The sequence below is a fragment of the Rhinoraja longicauda genome, chromosome 1, assembly GCF_053455715.1.
Source record: "Rhinoraja longicauda isolate Sanriku21f chromosome 1, sRhiLon1.1, whole genome shotgun sequence".
Taxonomy (NCBI): Eukaryota; Metazoa; Chordata; class Chondrichthyes; order Rajiformes; family Arhynchobatidae; genus Rhinoraja; species Rhinoraja longicauda.
The window spans coordinates 122,256,707-122,282,954 of NC_135953.1; the positions used below are offsets into that span (position 1 = coordinate 122,256,707).

Here is a 26,248-nt window from a genome sequence, read left to right on the forward strand (position 1 = left end):
GGATTGGACCAGGGGGGGTAAGATGGAGTCGAGGTACATGGAAATCATTTCAGTGGAACAGGAACAGGCAGAAACAATAGGTCTGCCAGGGCAGTTCTGCTTATGGATTTTGGGATGAAGGTAGAACCGGGGTGTGTGTGGCTGGGAGATGATAAGTTTGGAGGCTGTGGAGGGCAGGCAGCCAGAAGTGATAAAATCAGAGATGTTCTCTCTGGGAGGAGGGGGAAGCTGGGTAGAGCTATAAGGAGGAGATAAGACTTTGCCTTCCATCACAGTGAGGGTATGCCTGGAGCAATCACTGTGATGGCTGTTTTGTGTAAAAAATTGTATCTGTGTGTCTTGTGTTCTTTAATGTCTACTGCCGGACCCTGACGTGAGAGGACGCTGGCGTTGATTATTCGCCGCTTTTCCGTCAGGATAGTTTGTCTGTTTGTCTGTTTGTTTCTATGTTAATTGTATTTGTAAAGCGCTTTGTGCATGTGTTAAGGCGCTATATAAAATAAATATATTATTATTATTATTATTATAAGATACAGAGGAGGCATGGTGGAGTGAGCTATCTCTGACAGCAAGGGGAAAACCACATTTACTAAAGAAAAAAGACATCTGGGATGTCCTAGAATGGAAAGCTTCATCTTGGAAAGAACTACTTGTGATCCCAGAATGGCTGGGTTAGTTCTGAAGAAAAAGGAAAGAGAAAATCAGCTTACAACTAGGTGAGGCAGTGGAAAGAATGATAAGTTTCAGAGTTAATGCTCTGCTCTGCCAACATTTAATGAGACATCAAGAAGGTGAATGAAGTTAAAGAATCAAAAAATGTGAATACATACAGCTGTGGAAAAAGTTTTTTGATGCTGCCTTTGATTACTTGTCTGAGGTGATGAGGATGGCTGCTGTGGAACTGTCCAGCACACAGTTTCTAGAAGCTACCTACCTCAAGTCAGAATTGAGGCCTGTGTATTGATATTGTTTTGGGCAATCTTGCTAGTTCTGAGAAGGTGGGTCCCGACTGGAAACGTCACCTCTCTATGTTCCCCAGAGATTCAGCCCGACCCTCTGAGTGACTCCAGCACTTAGTGTCTTTTTCAGTCCAAGGATGTTCCATAACAGTTCATTTGTGAATTTAAGATTTTAGCAAAGGAATCTAACCAGGATGGAGAGTGTCCTTCCTTAATACGTTTCCTAGAAGGAGATTGTTTGATAGTGTAATGATTGTGATTGGTGCCATTCAGTATCCTGCCTCAGGAAATCGAGATAAACATTTGACCCATTTGACTGAGTATTTTTATTTATAATGTTGAAGTTGTTTCTAATGGCGTGCAGCGTAGGTTTACTAGGTTAATTCCCGGAATGGCGGGACTGTCATATGTTGAAAGACTGGAGCGGCTAGGCTTGTATACACTGGAATTTAGAAGGATGAGAGGGGATCTTATCGAAACATATAAGATTGTTAATGGGTTGGACACATTAGAAGCAGGAAACATGTTCCCAATGTTGGGGGAGTCCAGAACAAGGGGCCACAGTTTAAGAGTAAGGGGTAGGCCATTTAGAACGGAGATGAGGAAAAACTTTTTCAGGCAGAGAGTTGTAAATCTGTGGAATTCTCTGCCTCAGAAGGCAGTGGAGGTCAATTCTCTGAATGCATTCAAGAGAGAGCTTGATAGAGCTCTTAAGGATAGCGGAGTTAGGGCGTATGGGGAGAAGGCAGGAACGGGGTACTGATTGAGAATGATCAGCCATGATCACATTGAATGGTGGTGTTGGCTCGAAGGGCCGAATGGCCTACTCCTGCACCTATTGTCTATTGTCTATTGTCTATAATGCTAAACACAAACCCTACTTTATCCTCACATGAAGATAATTATATTAATCTCTAGTCAAAGAGACAAGATTGCACTAAACGTTATCGTGCACTAAACTTTATTCCCTTGTCGTGTATCTGTACATTGTGAATGGCTCGATTGTAATCATGTATTTTCTTTCCGCTGAATGTTTAGCACGCAACAAAAGCTTTTCACTGTACCTCGTCTTGGATTGGACTACTTGTGATCCCAGAACTGCTGTGCTGACCTTGAAGAAAAATAGGAAGAGAAAATCACTAAACAATAAAAGGTACAAATGGTTGGATCCAATTAATTTATAGGAGCAGGTATCAACCACTGGAATTATTCATCAATAGTACAGTTTTTCCCGGGCTTTTCATTTGTTAAAATCTGTTCATGGAAGTTTTGTGCAAGTTTTAATTTGTGCAAGATTACATGAGAATTAGTTCACATTTTCTCTCCTTTCAGGTGGACAGATGGGGAAAATTTTGAGACTTAAATAACTTTTGCAAAAATTGATATGAACACCTAACAACTGTTTGGGTAAAGCATTCTTCTGCAGTTAAACTATTCCTTTCAAATGTTAGCAAATGTATGATGCATTCTTAGCCGAAACAGATAACTCAATGAATTTCTGCAGAATGGCTTCAAGGATTTTAGTTCAATAGCTGCAGGGAAACTGATTTGCTCTGGTCTCGTGGTTTGCTGCCTTCATTCTCTGAAGTAGCACGATTGTACAATACTTTCCATGGGCCTCAATTCTAATATGAAGTAGTTTGTGGCAAACATATTTCATTCCACCTCCTCAGCCTAGTAATCAAAAGCAGCATTAAATAATTAAGATATTTCCCACAGCACATTTTTTTATTCTTTAACTTCATTCACCTTCTTGATGCCTCATTAAATGTCAGCAGAGCAGAGCATGAACTCTGAAGCTTGTCATTCCTTCCACTGCCCAGTAATTTTATAAGCTGATTTCCTCTCTCTTGTTTCTTCAGAGCAATACCAGTGGTTCTGGGATCACAAGTACTACATTCCTTTATTCCTCAATCATTACAGGTCCTCCCTCCCCAGCTTACAAATTCCCGACTTATGCATAGCCCATATATACAAAGGGGCATTCAGGAGACCTGGGGGGGGTGGATTTGCAGACTGCAGGGGGCTGCAGGCAGCCTCTATCATGTGGATGCTCCGTTTAGTCACATTTCTGCCTTGCGAAATGTTTGGGTTACGAACAGTTCTCAGGCGAGGAGCTGTGCCATAGCCCATTGAGGACCTGTACTCCCTCTTCCTTCCAAAGTACCATCAAACTTAAATGGGTTCAGGGTGAGCAAGAGGGAGTGACCTGATCTGTGGAGATGATTAAGCAGGGACAAGTGTAAAGAAGAAGGTCAGAGCTGCAATGAAAGCGAAACAAAACTACATGTGTTGGAAATCTGAAATAAATGTGCTGGAAAAACTTGGCAAGTCAGGCAGCATATGCAGAAAGAGTCCCAGTGGGGAGGAGCCAGCGCTGCCGTTGCAGCTGCGGCTTGCCTGCAGTCCGTCTGTCTTTTGTGTTTTTTGTTGTTTTTGTATGAATTGTAGTTTTAATATGGTGTAGTGTTTGTATGTTATGTGGGGGGGAGGGGGTGGGAGGGAACGGGAACTGTAAAATTCTCTCTCCCGAACGGAGACACGACCTTTGTTTCTGTGTCGTGTCTCCGTTCCCGCTGCGGCCTACCACCGGCCATGCACCTGGGACCACCTGGGGCTCTGGTTCGCAGAGCCCACGGCCCGGACTCACCACCTGCGGCGCTGGCTGCCTGCGGATGCTGCGGGAGCGGCTGCAACTCGTCTCCGGAGGCTCCGGCGCGGGCCGCGTGGACGTCAGAAGCCCACAGGCCCCTGGGTGGGGGCCAACATCGGGAGCTCCGGCAGAGGCAGCGTGTTCGCCCGCCCCGAATCGCGGGGCTTGGGTCGGCCCGCCGCGGACCTTTCACCGTCCGGCGCGGCCTGGAATAGGCCGTGGACCTTTCACCGCCCAGCGGGCGCTCCAATGTCGGGAGCCCCGACCGCCCCGACGTGGCAACTACAACAGCCTGACCGCGGGAGAAGACGGCAGGGAAGAGAAAATACATTTTGGCCTTCAATCACAGTGAGAAGGGACTGGAGGAGACTCACTGTGATGGATGTTTATTTTGTTTGGTGTTAGTGTATGATTGTATGTGTTATTGCATTTTTATTGATTATTCTTATTGGTCTTAGTGTTTCAACTGCGGGTAATGTTTCATTTCACTACACATTTATGTGTATGTGACAAATAAACGACTATTGACTATTGACTATTGAGTGGATGTTTTGGATCTGCAGTTCTGATGAAGGGTTGAACACCCAAAACGCAGATTGTTTCCCTTCCTCTTGCCTGACCTGCTGCGTTTTTCCAGCACTCTTTGTTTTTATTTTAGAGCTCCGACCATAGATACTTAAACAGTTGCCATGGGCACCAAGGATGTAAGATAGCAATGAGCACCCCTGCTAGCCACAGTAAGATCAGAGATCAGGTGGGGGAATCAGGAGCAGTACATTGTTACTGCTGATTCTTAATGTTCCTTCAAGATTCCTCCTAGGTGGCTTCCACTGTGATACCTTTTGCAGAACAAAATCCTGCAGCATGTAACTGATGGCATCAATCCTAAAAGCTCTTGTTGGTGATTAGCTGACGAGGCTTCAAAATTGGCACAGTCACTCCACAATGTCAGTATTCTGCCTGACTATGCCTCTAATGAAGCAGACATAACACTGCATCTGTATTCAACTCTGATCTGGGAAGTTACAAAATGTCATAAGCCCTGGCCGACAAGGATATTCTTTATTTCCCACAGGAGCCGTTAGGGTCAAATTTTGGTAGGAAACCTTCCAAAGAATCAAACATTTACTCATGTTAAGTCATAGTAATGATTATAGATGAGGTGCACATTGAGACAGCGCCGTCTTGTGTGACTCAGGTGGCTAGTCGCACTGTTAAACAGCAAAGATAGGGCCACACAAATATAATCAGTAGCTCACTGCACGTCGGGGAATCCTGGTGCTCAAAATCTGTACAGCTCTCCAGGCTGCTAACCGTTGCTTTTGGGAAAGGAGATAAAGGTTAATGCTCTCTTTGCCTACCTCTGCATCCACTGTTGATATTTGCAACTTCCCCACGACCATTTAAACGCAGCCTTCTGTTTGAGGACTAATTGAAACCACACTTCTAATGACCCCTCTGACTATTCTATAGCTATGGTGATGTTATCTTCAGCTCCATTGGACAATAAGACTAATTTATTTCTTAAATGCACACTGCCTCTTGCCATCGTCATTCCAAAATGTCAGCTTTCACAGAGCTAACAATGCTCAAGCTTTCGCCCACCGCTGAGCTGCCTGACCCACTGCTGTCTCATTGGTTAGACTGCTTTAGAATTTGATGAACAGAAATTTATTTTAAAACTAAATATTAGGGAAACCAAAACTAATGTCATCCAAAACTCTATTCTTTGTGAACTAATCCCACATCATGTCTCATTCATCCATTACCCTTGCACAAACTGACTGACATTGGCTCTTGCCCTGGCTCAATTTTAAAATCAGCATCCTTGTTTCCAAATCTCTCAATGGTCTCACCCCTCCCCTTTTCTGTAATCACCTCCAGCCCTATAAATCATGTCAGCACGTCATCAATCTGTCTTCTTAGTCAACTCCAGATTTATCTGTGCCTACAACAGCCAATAAATACTCTGGAATACCTTCCCTATCCCCTCCCTTAACCTTTCCGTTTTAGTTCTCCTATTTCTCTTCTTTAAGACAATCCTTAAAATCTCTCTCTCTTTCAGCCCTGATTCAGAGCCTCGACCCAAAGCATCGACAGTCCCTATTGCCCACAGATGCTACTCAGCTTGCTGAGTTTCTCCAGCAGTTTGTTTTTGCTGTGAGCCATCAGGGTCTGTTTCTGTGCTATTTATCTTTCAATGATTCCTTGAAAGTCACCACTGCTTTGACATGAGGATGGGGCTTCATATGGAATCAAGGCAGTCAGGGGACAACACCCGTTAGTTACACTGGGAAAGTCTTCCACTACTATGATCCTGTGTGATATTCCACGAACCAGTTTTCCAGCAGCAGACTGCACCCAATGGCTTTTCCACATTAGAGAGGACTTGAAGGGCACTTGTGAGCTCCGATGCCTCAATCAGTCAGAACAACCCATTAATAATGTTGTGTCAAAATGTATTTGACAAATTCTACAAGACACTTTATTGTGTTGTACTGTATTAAAGATGCTAGGTAAAATAAAGTGTCTTTAGTTGTTGTATGACTATTTTGCATCAGTTTCCCTGATAAACAAAGCTGCTGTGGGTACAGCCCTTCATGGAATTTTAGGTGTCTGCACTGTTAATCTACTATGTGAATGGGTAACAAATACTCTGCATCCAGTAGGACTCATTGGAAATACGAGGGCCGATAGAATTCCCACTAGAAATCTGCTTGTGACTGAGAGGAAGCTGCTATAGAAAGAAAGAAATCAGCACCATTGTTCAAGACTGCTGCAGCATAACATTACATGGCATTTAAGAGGCTTTTTGATAGGCATGTGGATTTGCAGGCAAATAAGAGATGGTCTTGGCATTATGTTCAGTACAGACATTGTGGGCCGAAGGGCCTGTCTCTGCTGCACTGTTCTATGTTCTATATTCTATATTCTACATTCTATATTCTATATTTTTAGAGATACAGCGCAAAAACAGGCTCTTTGGTCCACCGAGTCCGCACCGACCAGCGATCCCCGCATAATAACACTACCCTACACACATTAGGGACAATTTTACATTTAAAGCCAATTAACCTACAAACCTGTATGTCTTTGGAGTTGTGGGAAGAAACCGAAGATCTCGGTGAAAGCCCACGCAGGTCACGGGGAGAACGTACAAACTCCATTTAGACAGCACCAGTGGTCAGGATCGAACCTGGGTCTCTGGCACTATAAGGCAGAAACTCTACCGCTGCGCCACCGTTCTATAATCTATATTCTATATTCTACATTCTATAATCTATGTTCTATATTCTATATTCTATATTCTATAATCTATATTCTATATTCTATATTCTATATTCTATATTCTATATTCTATAATCTATATTCTATATTCTATATTCTATGTTCTATGTTCTATATTCTATGTTCTATTACCAATAGGTTCTGCAAATGCGTCAGTGACATAAAAAGGCAAACACAAGAAACCCTTCAGCAAAGGTGGGGAACGACTGCAGTCTAAGGGCCTGTCACTACGACAAGAACATTTTTGGAAGGCCTTACCACATCGCATAAACATTCCAATAGCTCACAGGAAAGTAATCAACATATAAGGACAATTCTTAACATTTCAAACAGATAGATTTTGGGCCACAATTTAAGAAAGAGTGGGCGAGGTTTAATGAGGGAATTCAAGAGTTTGGGAAATTCAAGAGCAGCTGGGGGAAAGGCTGGGGTATCAAGCGAAATGATGAAATATAGTGAACAAAAACTACTAGGGAAATAAATACGCCTGAAAACTGTAAACTGCAAGGACCTTGCAATATACATCCCAGAGATTTAAAATAGTGGATGCATTGGTTATCATCTTCCAAAAGTCTATTAATTCTGGCACGGTTCTTGTAGATTGCAAGGTAATAAATGTAATCCAACTTTTAAAGAAAAAAGATTCAGGGGACACAGTGAATGACTGACTGTTACATTAAGATCAATAATGCGAAAACTGCTGGAATCTATAATCAAAGATGTGATATCAAGGCAAAGAGCAATAAGTGATTGAGCAGAGTCAACATACATTTATGAAAGGGGAATCGTGTTTGACTGTTGGTACAAGGGTAGATGAGGGGGAACCAGTGTATGTGGTGTGTTTGGAGTTTGATAAGGTCCCTCTAGGAAGTTGATGAATAAGGTTTGAGCACATGGAATTTGAGGTCATATACTGTGTGTTTGTTAACAGATAAAACCAGAGAGTTGGAACAAAAAGGTCTGCCCCTCCCCTTTGCTTCATGTGGAGTCCCACCTGTTTCTTCCACCTGCCTCCCTCACCCCTCCACCCCCCATGTGACTTCCTCCCTCCCCTCTTCCAGCTTTCTTCTCCCACCCTCCAATCAGTTTAAAGAAGGGTCCCAACCTGAAACGCTACCTATCCATGTTCTCCAGAGAGGCACCCTGAACTGGTTGGTTACTCCACTAGAATACTTTGTGTTCTAGGTCTTCTCAGGTTGGAAATTAGTGAGGAAAGGGGTACTACAAGGATCGGTGTTTATGTTCCAACTAATATGTTCTATTGTGTTCTGTATTAATAACTTTGCTAAGGAAACCAAAGTTAATATTTCCAAATTTGCTAAAGAACCAAAACCACATGTGAATAGTGATGAAGATGCATAGAGCCTTCAAAGGGATTTAGAACGAAAGGGGAACAGTGGGCAAGCGGATTACAATGTGGAAAAATGTGAGGCTATCCATTTGAGTAGAAAGAAATAGAAATACTAAGTATTTTTCTAAATAATGAGAGGAGTGGGAAATATTAACAGGAAATGCACCTAAGCGTCCTTGTATATAAGTCAGTGAAAGATAACATGGTACAGCTAGCAATTAAGAAGGAATATGATATGGTAGCTGTTATTAAAAGATGATATAAGTACAGAATTAATGTTGTCTTACCATAATTACATGGAGCTCTGGTGAGATCAAATCTGGAATAGTGTATGCATTGGTAATCTCCATACCTGAGAAAAGAATAAGCTTGCAATGGAGGGAGCGGAATGAAGATTTAACAGACTGGATCCTGGCATTGTAGGTCTGCCATATGTGGAGAGATTGAGTGGGCTATATCCTTATTTTCTGATGTTTAGAATGAGAGGAGACCTCATTGAAACTTACAACATTCTCTTGAAGAGGGCAATAAGGTAGATGCGGGGAAATGTTTCCTCTAGCTAAGGGCTCCTGCTGTCCTTAAGGAAGCATTGAAAGTAGGAGGCCAAGATCACAAGGGCAAAAGAAATAGAAGCAGGTGGAAGCCACATGGATCTTCAAGCCAACTGTGCTACTGGTTAAGATGATGACTGATCTGATCATGGCCTCAGTTCCACATTCCTGCTAGCTCCCACAATTAATAAATGTCCCTAAAGAGCAGACATCTGTCTATCTCAGCCATAAAAGAGGCATTGTAAATGAATGTCAGGACAGATCAGACAGGAAGAGAGCAAAAGAGAGTTGAGCTACAAGGAAATCAGTTGAATGAGGTGTATGGACCAGGCTGAAATAGGAACCCTTGGATAGCTCTCCTTGGATATCATGGGAAGTAAATCAAAGTGGACTAAGCATATCTGAAAAAGTATGCAGCTGGGCATTGAGAGAAGGACCTCCAGGAAAGCACACGATGGCCAGTAGTCAGGTATAATATCCAGGAGTGGTTTAAGGTGATAGAGTTGGTGTTCAGCTTGAAAGGTACAAGCTGGTATACTAAACCATCCTAGTCAGCACAATTCATTACAATGTGCAGATATTATTACATGTTCGCATTCAGAGGTGGGATTGATTAAAGTTGGTGAAGAAAGTAGAGAAATTGATGAGTCTGATTGATAAATTATTGACAGATTGTGATGTGAAGTTTGAGAGAAGTTAAAACAAAAAGGAAGGACAGCAGCTTTAGTTTAGCTTCGCTTAGAGCTAGAGCGCAGAAACGGGCCCTTCGGCCCACCGAGTCCACACCGACCAGTGATCCCCACACATTAACACTATCCTACACACACTAGAGATCATTTACAATTTACCAAAGTTACAAACCTGTACATCTTTGGAGTGCGGAAAGAAAATGGAGCACGTGGAAAAAACTCACGGGGAGAACATACAAACTCTCTACAGAAAACACCCGAGCTCAGGATCAAAGCTGGGTCTCTGGTGCTGTAAGGCAGCAACTCTACCGCTGCACCACCATACCGCCCCTCAGAAACTGGCCCTCAGCCCACCGAGTCCGCACTGACCAGGGAATGGCGGGACTGTCGTATGTTGAAAGGCTGGAGCAATTAGGCTTGTATACACTGGAATTTAGAAGGATGAGGGGGGATCTTATTGAAACATATAAGATAATTAGGGGATTGGACACATTAGAGGCAGGAAACATGTTCCCAATGTTGGGGGAGTCCAGAACAAGGGGCCACAGTTTAAGAATAAGGGGTAGGCCATTTAGAACGGAGATGAGGAAGAACTTTTTCAGTCAGAGAGTGGTGAAGGTGTGGAATTCTCTGCCTCAGAAGGCAGTGGAGGCCAGTTCGTTGGATGCTTTCAAGAGAGAGCTGGATAGAGCTCTTAAGGATAGCGGAGTGAGGGGGTATGGGGAGAAGGCAGGAACGGGGTACTGATTGAGAGTGATCAGCCATGATCGCATTGAATGGCGGTGCTGGCTCGAAGGGCTGAATGGCCTACTCCTGCACCTATTGTCTATTGTCTATTGTCTATTGTGATCCTCGTACACCAGCATTGGACAATTTATACCGAAGTCAATTAGCCTACCAACGCACATGTCTTTGGAGTGTGGGAGGAAACCGGAGCACCCGGAGAAAACCCACACGGTCACAGGGAGAACGTACAAACTCTGTACAGTAAGCACCCGTAGCCTGGGTCGAACCCGGGTCTCTGTCTCTGTAAGGCAGCAACACTACTGCTGCGCCACTGTGCCGCGCCGAATGGAGAATCTTGAAGGAAAATCGAGGATCTACTGGGTTAGGGGGGAGAATCCAGGATAGATGTGGGTAAAAGATAAAGGTTATGAAAGCAGAGCTCAATGTCATGTCGACCTTGAGTTTCATTGAAGTTTGAGACACAAGGGGATAGGACAAAGGCCAAAACTGAGGACAGGTTTTTCAGGGTCAGAAGAGGAAGGTCAGAATGATAGTTAAAACATAACAAAGAGAGGGATTGGATGAAGGGATTTGTTCGTAGGAACATGCAGGTATCCCAGTCCTGAGGACAATCTCAAGAGAGAGTTAGATTTAGCTCCTAGGATTAAAGGAATCAAGGGATATGGGGGAAAAGCAGGAACGGGGTACCGATTTTAGATGATCAGCCATGATCATATTGAATGGCCGAATGACCGACTCCTGCACTTATTTTTTTATGTTTCTATGTAAGATTGTGATATACAGTGTGATTTAAAGACAGGGTGACACAAGTATGAAATAGAACTGCAGGGCCAGACGGCATTGCGATACTCAGTCAATGCTGCTACTGCCGAGAGATCCTTCATGTGATACCACAGGGCAGGACGTGGCATGAGAAAGATTGAAGGAATGTTGAATATTTTGGGAATGCTCCTGGGATGGTGATGTGTTCGATAGAATGAGAGGAGTCATGCAGTCTGGTGTCTCCGTGAAATAGGATCCGAGCAATTTAACTAAACTACAGATTACAGTGTGTGTTTGGACACACCAGTGCATTCCTCCATCCGCTGACAGTGAAAGGACACAGGCCGAGGGAGGGGTTGCGACTAAGGATTGTAGGAAAGGTCCTAAATTGGCAGCAATAGCTTCCTAATTGATTTCCTGAAACCAATTTAGATTGTGTTTTCTTGACTGCTATCTGAGCATATTTATTTTTGTTTTTGTCCTGTCTCTTACACAAGGTTCAGTAATTAAAATCTTCAACTGCCCACCAAAAATTCCAGATCACAATCTGTACTTTCTGCTAGTTTTCAAAATAAATCACATCTAGAATTTCTCTATCATGTTAGTTAAGTCCAAGACCAAAGTTTTGGGAGGGAGTGAATTTCAGTGAAGGAATCAAAGAGATGAAAGGCAACAAGGGATCTATTTAATCATCATCTTGTTTTGGAATTCATTTAACATATTTCCAGAGATGATCTGGAAAAATTATCTATTCCTGTCTGTCTTAAAGTGGAGAAAATTTGCCATCTGAAGTGGTAGGTGGTTTCGGTGCTAATGAGCCAGCTTTGATGTTTTTTCCCTAGTAGATCATAAATAACAAGTAAGCTATGAGGTGTGCTGGCTGGTTGCTGAACCGTGGTGCATGGCAGGAGGCCGAGCAGACCCTCCCTCTCTGCCTGTGAACACTGAGGTAAGATCACCGAAGCACACACAATCACCAGGAATTTAAAAGAGACCACGGTGAGTCAGAATTTCAAAGATAAACATATATAAAGCACCAAGGCCAGTAAAAGCCTGTGAGAAAGTTACAAAAAAATGATTGTGTAAATGTATTCATTAAGTTAGGAAAAGCCACCCACTGATATGGGGAAGTGTACCACATTCATTGTCAATTATGATTGAACAAGTGAATTTCATCGTGACTGTTGGCAATTTATTGATTTACATCAAGCCTCGTCACAAAGAACGAATTGAATTGAGTTGAATTGAATTGAATTGAATTGAATACATTTTGTTAGCCAAGCATGTATAGATACAAGGAATTTGCCTTGGTGCTTTGCTCGCAAGTAACAACACGACATACAGTAAACAATTAAGAATAAAACATAAAACATGAAAACATTAAGGATACTTCCTTAATCCATCACTGGCGATAGTTAAAGCACATAAGCAAGAAACATCAATTTCCCATTCAGAAAATGAGAATTGGGGTATTATTCCAACCCTAATATGCTATTGAACAAGTCAGTATAAGTAGTGAGCCAATGGCCATAAACATCTGGGCTAAGTTCCATGCAAGGTGCTTTATGGAGATGCAGCTGTCAATTAAAACAAAATTGGGATTGAAGATATGTATACCCATGTGATAAGAAGGGCACTGATTCTACCATCTTGGTGGAGAGCTTTTTCTTCCAGACAGTTACTGAGTGTCAGGAATATGCAGAACTGTGAGATTATGACGTCAATGTGCATGTTGATTTATTGCCAGCACTTCCGCCTTTGAACTCCACGTTCCAGCTGAAGCCCTGTCTTAGGCATGCATGACTGAACAGGGCTGTAAAGACTTGAAGGACCCACTGCATCACCCACCAGAGCTATTGAAAAGAATGATGAGCTGTTTACTGCTTAGTAGCTGGGTTACTTTCTCCGGCTTGGGATTTTAAAGCTTTCTAATACTGAGCAATGCAGTGTCTGTATGGGCTGGTTTATGGTATTACCAAAGGTGTAGGCAAATGCCTGAGATCATGACATTCTGCAGCACTGCTCTGTGTCACTTGTATTTAACCATGAGAAGTCAAAGGTTGGGAAATGAGAGAAGGGTTATCCTCTCAACTCTTGTCTGAATCACATTCTTGTAGAGTTGATAACTAATGAATGTCTTGCTGTGACACGGAACCCTTTGATGTTCAGAATCAATATCCACCTCTCTACCTTAATTCCATGCAATCAAAAATTTAATGAGCCAATTCAATACCCTAAAAATGATACAAAATGGAAAATGCATATTGAAATCCAATTTTATAATGTGGTCATTATGCCTCCGTAACCAACACGACATTCTCCGACATTTCTGCCAGCTTTCACGAGATTCCACCACCAGTCACATATTCCCCTCCCCACCCTTTCCTGCTTTCTGCAGAAACTAGTCATTCCATGACTCTAGTTCACTTGTTCTTCCACACCCGCTCTTTTCCCTCCCCAGGCAACTTTCCCTGCATCTGAATGAGGTGCAACATCTGTCCCTACACCTCCTTTCTTGCTTCCATTCGGGGACATAAACAGCCCTTCCAGGTGAGACAAAGATCCACATTCACCTCCTCTAACCTTGTCTATTGCATTTAGTGCTCTTGCTGTGGCCTCCTCTACAAGGTCAGCTGGAGTTGCTAGCCACTTCAGTTCTCCTTCCTGTTCCCAAACTGACCTGTCTATGCTTGGCCTCCTCCATTGCCAGAGAGAAGCCAATGTAAAATGGAAGAATAGCGCCTCTTAATCCGCTTGGGTAACCTACAACCCAATGGCATGAATATTGCATTCTCCAGTGTCAAGTAAAGCCAACCCACCCCACTCCATCGCACTCTCCCATCTACTGATCTCCCCAGGCCATCTCACACAGATCTATTTTATCTACTCTTCCTGACCCTCATCACCCAGTTCCTTTCTCCTCCTCAACTCCTCCTTTTGCTCATCATCCACCCCCATCTTCTCCTGGTTCCTTACACCCGTTCTCCCGTTCTCATCTGGATCTGCCTATCACCTGCCAGCTCTTGCCCCATCCCTTCCCCTCAACACTTCCTGACAGCCATCTCCCCTCTACTCTACTCTTGTAGCAGAATCCCGTCCTGAAACATTGTATTTCCCTCCACAAATGCTGCCTGACCCACCCGCTGAGTTCTTCCAGCAGTTTCCTTTTCTGTTCAAGGCTACTCTTTGCCCTGTCACGGCTCCTGCAGGTGCAGTCCTATCTTTAAGCTGTGCAGCCTCCAGGAAGAGGTTGTGTGTGTGACTGACAGTCCTTTACATTCACTATCCACTCCTTTGACTGGAGAGGTTCCATTTCGTGGGTATCTAAAATTAGAAAAAGTATAAAGATTGGGTTATGGTGAAGGAAGAAGAGAGAAAGAAACTGTTTCTTCTTTCTTGATGTGTAGTTTGTGAGCTTGATGACATAATAGAATGAGCCAGAAGTGGATAAGAGAAGGATGATTTGATCTGCCTGATCATTGGACAGCCACGACATCAGTGAAATCCCGGCCATGAGTCCAGCACTGTCTTTCTATGGGGATTCATGCACGCAGGTATGTTTGTCTTCCTCTAGTTCATTCCAACTGTACATTCTTTCGGCGGCATGGTGGCGCAGCGGTAGAGTTGCTGCCTTACAGCGAATGCAGCGCCAGAGACTCAGGTTCGATCCTGACTATGGGTGCTGTACTGTACGGAGTTTGTACGTTCTCCCCGTGACCTGCGTGGGTTTTCTCCGAGATCTTCGGTTTCCTCCCACACTCCAAAGACGTACAGGTATGTAGGTTAATTGACTGGGTAAATGTAAAAATTGTCCCTAGTGGGTGTAGGATAGTGTTAATGTGCGGGGGTCCCTGGGCTGCGCGGACTTGCTGGGCCAAAGGGCCTGTTTCCGCGCTGTATCTCTAAATCTAAAAAAAAAAAATCTAAATCTAAATCTTTCCTGATCTTTTCCTGCAAGGAAGGGGAAGTGCATCAGTGAGTCAATGAAAGAATTTCATCATGGATGTGAAGTTTGCAACAATATGTGTGAGAGTAAGGTTAAATATGCAGACTGGAGTGTTGATTGATAATGGGTCCTGATGCAGGGTCTTGACCTGAAACGTTGACTAATCCTCTGTCTACTCAGATGCTGCTCAACCTGCTCAGTTCCTCTAGCCATTTGTTTTTTGCTGTTAAATGATAAAGATTGCTGGTTGATGCATTATTAAGCAGTGGATGAAGCCAGTGGAGTAGTTAGTGGGTCATGCTGTTTGAAGATGAACTCTTTGATTTGGCAACTTAAGGGCCTGTCCCACTTCGGTGATTTTAAGGCGACTGCCGGTGACTAGGCTGTCGCCGACAGTTCGCCGGGTGTCGCGGGCATGATCATGAGGAGTCTTCCAAGAATCGTAGTGGATCTCAGGGCGTCGCTGAGAAATCAAACGGAGTGACATTTCTCGGCGACAGCTGGCTTGTCGCCAGGTATCGTTGCTTATTGCGGGCGCTGTCGCATGCTGTCCCCAGGTTTGCTAGGTTCTCTTAGATACATTTAGAAGCACATAATATTAAAATAAATAAAGTCATTTGAAGATACCATAAAATACTTGTGTTTAACCAATTTATTTACCGTCAGGACATTTGACAGGTAGATTGGAGGCGACAGTTTGATGGTCAGGTAAGCGTGGGAATTTTTGCGATGTTTATGGCCATCTGCGATTACATTTAAAATGGGCTCCCAACCCAGATATGCAAAAAAAGAAACCAAATATGCATCTCCCGGACATTTTCAAAGAATCCACACAAAAATCCATTTAACCACTTCTAAAATTAAATTTCTTAATACTGCTATTAGTAAACTGGAAGTCAATCCAGTTTATGCCTTGTTACCGTGAAGCTTGGTTTTCAAGTAACCCGGGCAAGATGTTATATTTCAAAACTCTCAAGTACTTACCAACTTGTCAGTGATTTCAGCGAAAATTAAATCGCCGGAGAAGCATTGACAGCGTGGGAATTTCGCGATGTTTCCGAAGACGGTGTAATCTCGACCTGACTCGGCATTGTCGTCGGGTAAAAGAAAATTTTGCCGATCTGCTACGACTTTGACAGTCGCCGGCAGTTGCCTAACAAATCGCCTAAGTGGGACAGGCCCTTTAGTAAAGTAACTTGCTTCAATGTTAAGCATTGCCCTGCATGACATTCATGTTCTTTGCACTGTACTCCTCCACTACCTCTTCCCACTGCCCCCTGAGCACATGCTACAAGACACTTCTACAATCCTGTGGGTACAAATGTCTCTTCTCTCTACAACCAATGCTTCCGCGCATTATTGGAAATCCTAGGTATACTTGTGCCATTCCTCGAATATTTACAATACACATTCAGTTCCCAACTTCCACAATGAATGCATGTCAACTATAGCTCACTGAGGAACATTGTCTTCTCTTTCTTAGACATTTCTGAGTTGAAATGTCACTGCAGACATTTAAGTGTAAGCTCATTGCACATTACAGAGAGAGTGCTGCATGGTTAGATTTGTTGTGTTTGTGATGAGACATGCAGCTTTAGCCCTACCTACTCTCAGTTGAATGTTAATGGTTCTAATGATTATATTGAAGAAAGCCAGGAGGGTTCCTTAGTGGCTTGGCAATATTTATTTCTTAATCAGCAACACAAAATTAGATTATCTGTTCATTATCACCTTTGTTGTTTGAATTGATGGTGCACGAATATGGGAAATTACAACATCGATTACATTTCAAAAGTAATTAATTGTCAGTAAAGTGCTTAGGAATATCATGAACACTATATGTATCTATTTTACATTTTATTTCTTTTTATCTTTTATATAATTCAGCACACAGCAATTTAATGAGTAGGGATCACTGTATACCAGAATTCACATTTATTAACATTTGATTTAATAGCAATTTGAATATTATAAATAGCAGTCACTATTTAAATGCAGAAAACAATCTTTGCAGAAAAAGTAATTTGAATGATTTAATTAGTTCAACAACAAAAACCTCAACACTGGCTTAATACTCCAAATGGTTTGCTTCTTCTGCTATTACATTCTAAAGCTGCGGTCCATAAATCTTGCCAAGTCGTATTTGTTTTGTTTTGGCCAGCAGGTTTGCTCATGTGAGGCACCAGTGTCGTCGTCCCCGTCCCCCGTCCCCCCCCCGTCCCCATCGTCCGTCGTCGTCCCCCGTCCCCCCCTCCCCCCACTAAAACCAAGAAGGATTGTTTATTTGCTAATGTCTGATCTTTAGCGGCCTGATCGATAAGGTGCTTCTGATATTTACTTATCTGAATATGAAAGTGCAAGTGTGTTTCTCCTAGACAGCACTCAGAAATGTCATCATCAGCTTCCCTCCTGACTGCCTGATTCCAAAGTCTTTCTAACCTATACATCCCTCGTTTCCATTTTCCCTAACTAGTCTGAAGAAGGGTCTCGACCCGAAATGTCACCCATTCCTTCTCTCCAGAGATGTTGTCTGTCCCGCTGAGTTACTCCAGCTTTTTGTGTCTATCTTAGGTTTGCACCAGCATCTGCAGTTCCTTCCTACACACCCGTCACTGTGTTTGGTTAACAAAATTCAAAATTCTTTCCATCACAGATATAAAACAAACAAATAACCTACCATCAATAAAAGACACAAAATACAGGAGTAAATCAGTGGGTGAGGCATCAGCTCTGTAGAACATGAATAGATGAATAGTTTTGGATCGATCACCTATTCTGAAGAAGGGTCCTGAACCAAAACGTCACCTGCCCATCTTCTCCAAAGATGTTGCCAGACCTGTTGAATTACTCCAGCACATTGTGTCTGTTTTTGTGTAGCAGCACCTGCAGTTCCTTATATCTCCAACAATGGTGTTTTCAGAAGAAAATTTCCAGTTCCATCACCCTATGAGCCCTAGATTCCAACATTTCATACAATGCCTTCCTGTGCTGGACTTTCAGCCTTCAGAAATAGTTTCTGCACATCTACCAAATCAGATTCCTTTACTTTGTTGAATTTTTCAATCAATCCACCCAACCTCCCAGATCACATGAAGCATATCCATAGGTGGCATAATCTCGCTTCAGATTTAACCATTGGATTAAATGTATCTTTCAGTAAATCTACTCCATATCCCCTCCAAGACCAATACCCTCTTCACCCAATCTCACTTCCTGCCAATATATCCTTCATACAAATAGGGAAAATGTTTCCACACTAAATTTCCAAATTTGGTTTGGAAAATGTTTCCACACCAAAAAAACTCTACAGGTTACTGTACCCTGACTGGTTGCATCATGGCCTGATATGGCAATTCCAATGGAACAGGAATGCATGAGGCTGCAGAGAGTGGTGGACTCAGCCTGTTCCACAGGCACTGCCCTCCCTTCCATCAAAAGCCATCTGCATGAAGTGCTGCCCCATGAAAGCGACTTCTATTATCAAGAATCCCGGGCCATTCCATCGTCTTTCTGCTGCCATTGGGCAGGAGATACAGAAACCAAAAGTCCTACCTAACCAGGCTCAGGAACAGTTGCTTTTCCTACAACTATCAGGTCCTTAAACCAACCTGCTAACCATAATCTTACTTCAATAACAGAACACTGCAGGCCGCCTCTTGCATTATGACGGGCTTGTTTTTTGTTCTAAATGTGTTTTTGCACTAATATTGGACATCTTGTATGATACAGGATTAAAAGCCATAAATCTCACAAATGTTTTCTCGATGTCATTATTGTATCTGCCTCAACCACTTAATTCCATATATACACCACCTACTGTGTGAAAAGGTTACCCCTTGGGTTCTTATAAAACTATTTAACCTTTCATTTTAAACCCATGTCCTCTAGTCTAGTTCATGATTTTCCAACCCTGGGAAAAAAAACTTTGTGCATTCACCCTGTCTATTATAGACACGTATAACACCTTTATGATGTTATACGTGTCTATAAGATTATGCTCCAAGATTATGCTCCTATGCTCCAAGGAATAAATTAAGCCTACCCAACTACAGACTATAAACCGGTTCCTCGAGTCATAGCAACTTCCTCGTCTTTTTTTCTACACTCTTTCCGGATAAATAAGATCTTTTAGTAGGTGATCAAATATTGAACATGATATTCCAAGTGTGACCTCACCAATGTCTTGTATAACTGCAATATAACATCCCAAATTCTACACTCAGTGCCTTACTGATGAAACCAACATGCCTCAAACCTTCCTCCTCACCCTGTCTACTGTGACAAGACTTTCAGGGAACTATGTACTTGTCATCCAAAGTCCCTCCATTCTTCAACATTCCCAACGTTCCTGCTGTTCACTGTGAAAGTCCTGGCATGACTTCCATTTGCCATTCCTCCACCCAACTGACCAAGACCCCACTGTAACTCTTGATAACCTTCATATCTGTCTACAATGCCAAGTTACTTTAGTGTCATTTACAAGCTTTAATGTCAGAGGAGAAATGTTTAAAGAAGGTGTGCAGGGGCAAATTTTATACACAGAGAAGGTCAGGTGCCTGAAATGTGTGGGCAGGGGTGGTGGTGGAAGTCAATAGGAAAATAGCATTTAAGAGGACTTTAGATAGAGACTTTAGATAAATATGCAGAGAATGGAGGAATATGGAGCGTGCAGTCAGGAGGGATTAGTTTAAGTAGACAATGTGCTCAGACATCGTGGAGCAAAGGCCACAGTTCGCGTGCAGTGCTGTTCTATATTGTTCTCTGTTGCCAGTTTTCCTCCCTCCTGACACTCCACCTTTCACACCATGGCCTGCCAATTCTGCAGACTAAAAGCTCACCAGTTCTGTGCAAATGAGGGATAATCCTGAAATTAATTCAAACTTTTCACTTGTCGATTGCCATTGTAAAGTCACCTACCTAAATGCTCCATGGAATGGGTCCTAAATCAAGAAATGTCTTTCCAACATAAAATACATGATTATAGCCATGATGTGAGCCAAGTTAGTCTGTATAATCTATCTAGTGCAAAATTACAGGCAGGCTAAATAGATTTGCATAATTATCTTCCTGCTTCATTCCAACATTATTTGAATGAACATCAATTGTCTGATTTATTCAGTACCAATGTGATTTGAATGTTTCCTCCATGAGTCAGAAAGGCTTTGCCTTAACTATGATAATGATGATTATATAATGCTGGTCTCGATTGCATCAGCAGTCTGGTTTTGCAAAGTAGAATTTCTCTGTTTCAACAAACTACATGGCTGATGGGGGTGTGAAAAAATTGGTTGAGGAAGAAATGTCTTTTGCAATTTATGCAGAAAGAAACTTTAGTGATACCCATTGAAAGCAATCGTATCACATGCCCTGCCCAAGCAAGATCTTTGTGGCATTGTGTTATTGTTGGATAGCGACTAACTTTGGAGGGAGAGTGGAATAGTTGGGAAAAGATATTCTTTAAAAGAATAGCATAGACAACTTGCATTAATATAGCGGCTACAACATTTAGAGACAGCATCGTGGCACAGCGAACAGAACTGCACTGGAGACCCGAGTTCATAGCACTGGAGACCCGAGTTCGATCCTGACCTCGGCCTCTGACTATGTGGAGTTTGCACATTGTTCCTATGACAATGTGGGTTTCCCTTGGATGCTCAGGTTACCTCGCACATCACAAAGAGATGCGATTTGATAGGTTAATTGGCTGCTGTAAACTCCGCCCCCCCCCCCCCCCCCTTCCCTGTTTGTGGGTGAGGGGTAGAATCTGGGAGCTAATGAGAATGTGGGAAGTATAAATGGTAGGATTAGTGTTGATGGGTGGTTAAGGATTGGCACAGACTCAAAGGGCCTGTTTTGTGCTGTCTGACTAAATAACTAACTAACTGGAACAGAATGTAGTAAACTTGCAAAGTTGCAGAAAAACACAAAAACAGTATCAGTTCTAATCTCATTCCTCCATTCAAATAAACTTCTACAGATTCTTGTTGCACAATATTGTTTTGTTGAAGGTGGTAGCATGAGGAGATTAATGTTTCAGGAGAGTAGGTTAATTCCATCAGGACCAAGATGATCCAAGGTTCAATTTTCAAATAGACAGGAAGCAAAGTTCTGCCGGAATCAGCTGGTTGCCGCATGTTTATTTATACTCACCTGCTGGGGTTGTAAGATGTGTCACTGTAGGTGTTCTTCCAAAATTTCAATTTGCTGAATTCACTGCTTCAGCACAAAGCTTCACCTGCTGGCAGCACACATCAGGAAATCAAGGAATGGAAAATCACAGGACAAAAGTTACTCCAGCTTTTTGTGTCCATCTCTGATTCTTCTGTTGTGTTCTCCTTCTCTGCCTGTAGGGCAACCCAGACAAAGCCCCAAGCATTCATCACACTACTTGTCACAAACATCAGCAGAGACATATCTACCCACAAGAGTTTAGTCAATTCGAGAAAGGAGCACTGGGTGAATTACAAAGCAAGAGAGTGAGTGTGGCAGGTGACAGTGATGATGGATGGGAAGCAAGAAGCTGCTGGACAGATGGTCAGCCTCAAAAACAGGGACTTAGGTGGCATTGACCAGCATGTGAAAATTAGCATGTGATCCTGATCAAATTCCGCGACAATTCAACACGGTTGTAGGGACTGTGACAGAAATCATTACTTTGCTCTGTTCTGTTGAACCTGAGGCCATATCACACTGAATTCAGACGGCTGTGGAGGCCAAGTCAACGGATATTATTAAGGGCGAGATTGATAGATTCTTGATTAGTAAGGGTGTCAGGGGTTATGGGGCAAAGACAGGGGAATGGGGTTGAGATGGAAAGATAGATCAGCCATGATTGAATGGCAGAGTAGACATGATGGACCGAATAGCCTTATTCTGCTCCTAGAACATATGAATTTATGAAATTCACAAAGGCATATGAAAAAACTGTACAAATTTCAGGAGCAGAACTCCTGATGTCAGGTAAAATTCGCACAACGGGATATCTATGATTGATAACCTGGTTCTATCATAAAGTCAGAAGTGGAAATGTTTGCTGATGATTACACAATGTTCATTACCATATACAAGTCCTCAAGCAGCACTGTGGCACAAAAGTGCCAGCAAAAATCATCTCCACTAAGGGTGACTTTAACCACGTACTCTAAACATTCATAGGGCCCACTATCAACAATATTCAGGAGGTCATCGTTGACCAGAAACTCAACCACATATATACCACACCTATAAGAGCAGATCAAAAGCTGGGTATTGTATGGTGAGTGATTCATCTCCTGGCATGCCAAAGTGTTTCCACTGTCTACAAGGCACAAGTCAGCAGTATAGTGGAATCATATCCACCTCTTCGGAAAAATACAGTCCTAGCCAACTTCAATTCCAGTGAAGAATGAAGCAGCCCACTTGAGTGCACCTGATCCGTCATTCTAAGCATTAATTTCCTCCAGCGGCAGCACATTATGGCTGCAGTGTGTACCATCCACAAAAACGATTGCACTCACTTGCCTAGGTCACTTCGACAGCACCTCCCAAATGAAAGATCTTTGCCACCAAGAAGAACAAGGGCAACACATGCATGGGAGTTCCACTACCCGGAAATTTCCTCCAAGCCACACAGCATCCTGGCTTGGGAATATATCGCTGATCTTTCATCATCGCTGGGTCCAAATCCTGAGCTCTCCACCCATGAGCACTGTAGGGGTACGTTCACCAGGGAAACTGCAGGAATCAAGAAGGCCACTTATCACACATCTTCTCAAAGGCAATAACAGACAGGTAATAAATGCTGGCCTTGTCAGTGACATCCAGATCCTGAAAATTAAATGTTAAGCAATGCCTGGAATCTTTCATCCTCTGATAATGCTTAGATGATCATCATATACAGAGAGTCTTTGTTGTTGGCCTGCGTACACCATTGCTTCCGCACTAATTGAGGGTGATTGCTAACCAACAACAGTGCAGACTTGAAGTAGGCACACATGCAGCTGCTGAACCAAAATATTATTACAGCCAGATTCCCAACCCCCTTGTTCAGTCCATGATAACATACCATCTTTGTTGATTATATCAATACAGGCTGCAGTGATCCCATGCTAACAGAAAGAGATGAAGCGTTGACCAAACCCAGGAATCTGCCATTCTTAAATGGCATCCAGTCACCTCAATTACACTCCTCACTAGACAATTATATAGCGTGAACACGTAAGGTTCAAGGATGCGCATTATAAAGAATTAAAAGGATGCCCTTTTTAATGGTAAATCATTAAATGTTGATTTCACCTTATAATCACAGACTGGCAAAAATAAATTCATGATTAATTGTCAGAATTAAATAGTAAACTGACCAGATAACACTTGTAAAATGGACAGCGAACTGAGTTGATTCTTTTGATTTTTCTGATTTTTTTCTGAAGAATGTACCAGATGAACACAAAAATCTAAAGCAGGGTAACATTTATACATATTTACTTTTTATATTTTGACAAGAGATTATACCATTTTAATGGTATTTTATTATCGATAGTCTTTCCCTTATTCATGATTATTGAACTGAGTCATGAAGTTGCAGATATGAAGTGCATAATATCACAAGTGAAAGGAGCAGAATTGGGCCATTCGGCCCATCTACGCTATTCAATCATGGCTGATCTATCTCTTCATCTCAACCCCATTCTCCTGCTTTCTCCCTGCCACCCATACTAATCAAGAATCTATCAATCTCTACCTTAAAATTATACATTGACTTGGCCTCCACAGCTTTCTATGGCAATGAATTCCATAAATCACCAACCTCTGACAAGAAATTCCTCCTCCTTTCTAAAGGTACGTCCTTTTATTCTGTGACTGGTCCTAGACTCTCCCACTAGTGGAAACATCCTCTCCATATCCACTCTATCCAGGCCTTTCACTATTCAGTAAGTTTCAATGAGATTCCCCCTCAGGGTAGTCTATTCATCAGGAAAAACAGACATTCTATTAGAGACCCTCTCAGACTCTCTCCAAACTAAAAGTACATCAGCGGAGACACCACAAAGTGCTAATATTGTAATCGTGAACATAAAACAAAGCGATGGAGAAATTCAGCAAGTCAGGCAGCGTCTATTTCTGATCGAGTCCCTTCTTCAGTCAGAGTAAGGGACCCAACTAAAGAAGGATCCTGACCAAAAACATTTATACTGTCCATTTCCCTCCACAGATGCTGCCTGACCTGCTGATTTCCTCAGTACTTTGTTTTTTCAAAGGTTCAAAGGTATTTTATTGTCACGTGTACCAATTAAGACACACAACTACATAAAAGTTAACATAAACATCCACCACAGCGAATTCCCCACATTCCTCACTGTGATGGAAGGCAATAAAGTCTAAACTTCTTTCCTGTTTATTCTCCCACGGCCGGGCCAGTCGAACCATCCGCAGTCGGGGTGATCGAAGCTCCCGCAATCGGCGATCGAGGCGGTCAAAGCTCCTGCGGCCTGGAGCTCCCAAAGTCGGCCCCTAACCAAGAGATCCACAATGTTAAAGTCCGCAGGCTCCCATGGTTGGAGCACCAAGGTCGATCCCCGACAGGGACCGCCAGCTCCATGATGTTAAGTCCGCAGGCTACCGCGGTTGGAGCTCCCAAAGTCGATCTCCAGCAAGTGGCCACCTGCTCTTCGACGTTAGGCCACAGTGTGGACGGAGATACGGTACAGAAAAAAATCGCATCTCCATCGAGGTAAGAGATTAAAAAAAGTTTCCAAATAGTATATCAATTTTTATATTTTTTTAAAACATGAAGACAACAATCAACAATTAACTACTGTTTCAAATGCTATAATTATCTACTTTAACAGTTGTGAGTGTGAATAGTTAACTTTGCAGAATTACAGATTCACAATGGGAGCTCACTGTGACTGACAAGATCTCAACTTTAGATAGTCCCTCTGTCCCTCCCTTCCCCTCCCCCTTCCCAGATCTCCCTCTATCTTCCTGTCTCCACCTATATCCTTCCTTTGTCCCGCCCCCCTGACATCAGTCTGAAGAAGGGTCTCGACCCGAAACGTCACCCATTCCTTCTCTCCCGAGATGCTGCCTGACCTGCTGAGTTACTCCAGCATTTTGTGAATAAATCAAGATGTTAAACCATCTTTGCTGGGACATAGTAGTCTAGTTTAGTTTAGTTTAGTTTGGTTTAGTTTAGAGATATGGTGTGGAAACAAGCCCTTTGGCTTACCGAGTTCACGGCAACCAGCAATCCCCCTTACACTAGTTCTATCCTACACACTAAGGACAATTTACAGAAGCCAATTAACCTACAAACCTGCCTTTGGAATGTGGGAGGAAACTGGAGCACCCGGAGAAAACCCATGCGGTCACAGGGAGAATGTACAAACTCTGTACAGACAGCAATCGCAATCAGGATCGAAACTGGGTCTCTGACGTTGTAAGGCAGCAATTCTACCACTGCACCACTGTGCCACCCCTATAATTTGCATGGATGGTTTAAAGGCTTCTGAAGATACCCTAAATTTACCGCTTTTGTAATAATGTTGAAGGTTAATGTTAATGTTAATTGAAGGTTAATGTTAATGTTAATATTCTGCTGTGTGTAGCCGGCGACACACAGCAGAATATTAAGTGACAAGACAGACATGTCATGATTTTTACATTCAGTGGCAGGGATGCGTCTGTGACAATGTGTCAACGCAGAAGATCTTCCTTTATCTCATCATCACTGATCAACATGAAGGTGGCAATGACAGCCAATTGAACAGTCATCTTTCTGATGAGGCTCAAGGTTAGAGCATCTACTGTTTCTTATGTGAAGAAAGGTTCTGCAGATGCTGGTTTACACTGACGATCAACACACAATGCTGGAGTAACTCAGCAGGACAGGCTGCATGTCTGGAGAGAAGGAATGGGTGACGTTTTGGGTCGAGTCTGAAGATCGGTTTGTCTCGCTGAGTTACTCCAGCATTTTGCATCTATCTACAGTTTCTTATTTTTTATATTCATCCATTGTCCTAACCTGTGTAGTTACAATGGCATTCGGAATCAGAATGTCCCACATCCCACAAATGGTTTCAATGACCTTAAATTATTTGAGAACACATTTTTTCTCTATCTTCAAGATTGGTCCTTGTTTTAATTAATGTCTGCTATCCACATAATTCTATAACATGAATATTCTCTAAAGTCATTCATACATTGAATGATTCGTGTAATCTTGAAAATGTAAGTCAATAAAAATGTCAAGAAATATCTAGAGATGAATGTTTAATTTACCTGTTAAATTCATTAAAACTAACAAATGATAAAAGCAGAGTAG

At 42.6% G+C, this 26,248-nt stretch overlaps 1 long non-coding RNA gene across 1 annotated transcript in view; it reads left to right on the top strand.

Annotated features, from left to right (window-relative positions):
• Window positions 1–26,075, top strand: part of LOC144600556 (uncharacterized) — a 44,796-nt gene extending 18,721 nt beyond the window's left edge. Inside the window, exons 4-8 of the long non-coding RNA XR_013548154.1 lie at window positions 1,998–2,112; window positions 11,846–11,949; window positions 14,408–14,554; window positions 24,343–24,655; window positions 25,594–26,075. This is a non-coding gene — a long non-coding RNA (uncharacterized LOC144600556). The remainder of the gene's footprint in view (window positions 1–1,997; window positions 2,113–11,845; window positions 11,950–14,407; window positions 14,555–24,342; window positions 24,656–25,593) is intronic.
• Window positions 26,076–26,248: the final 173 nt, after the last annotated feature.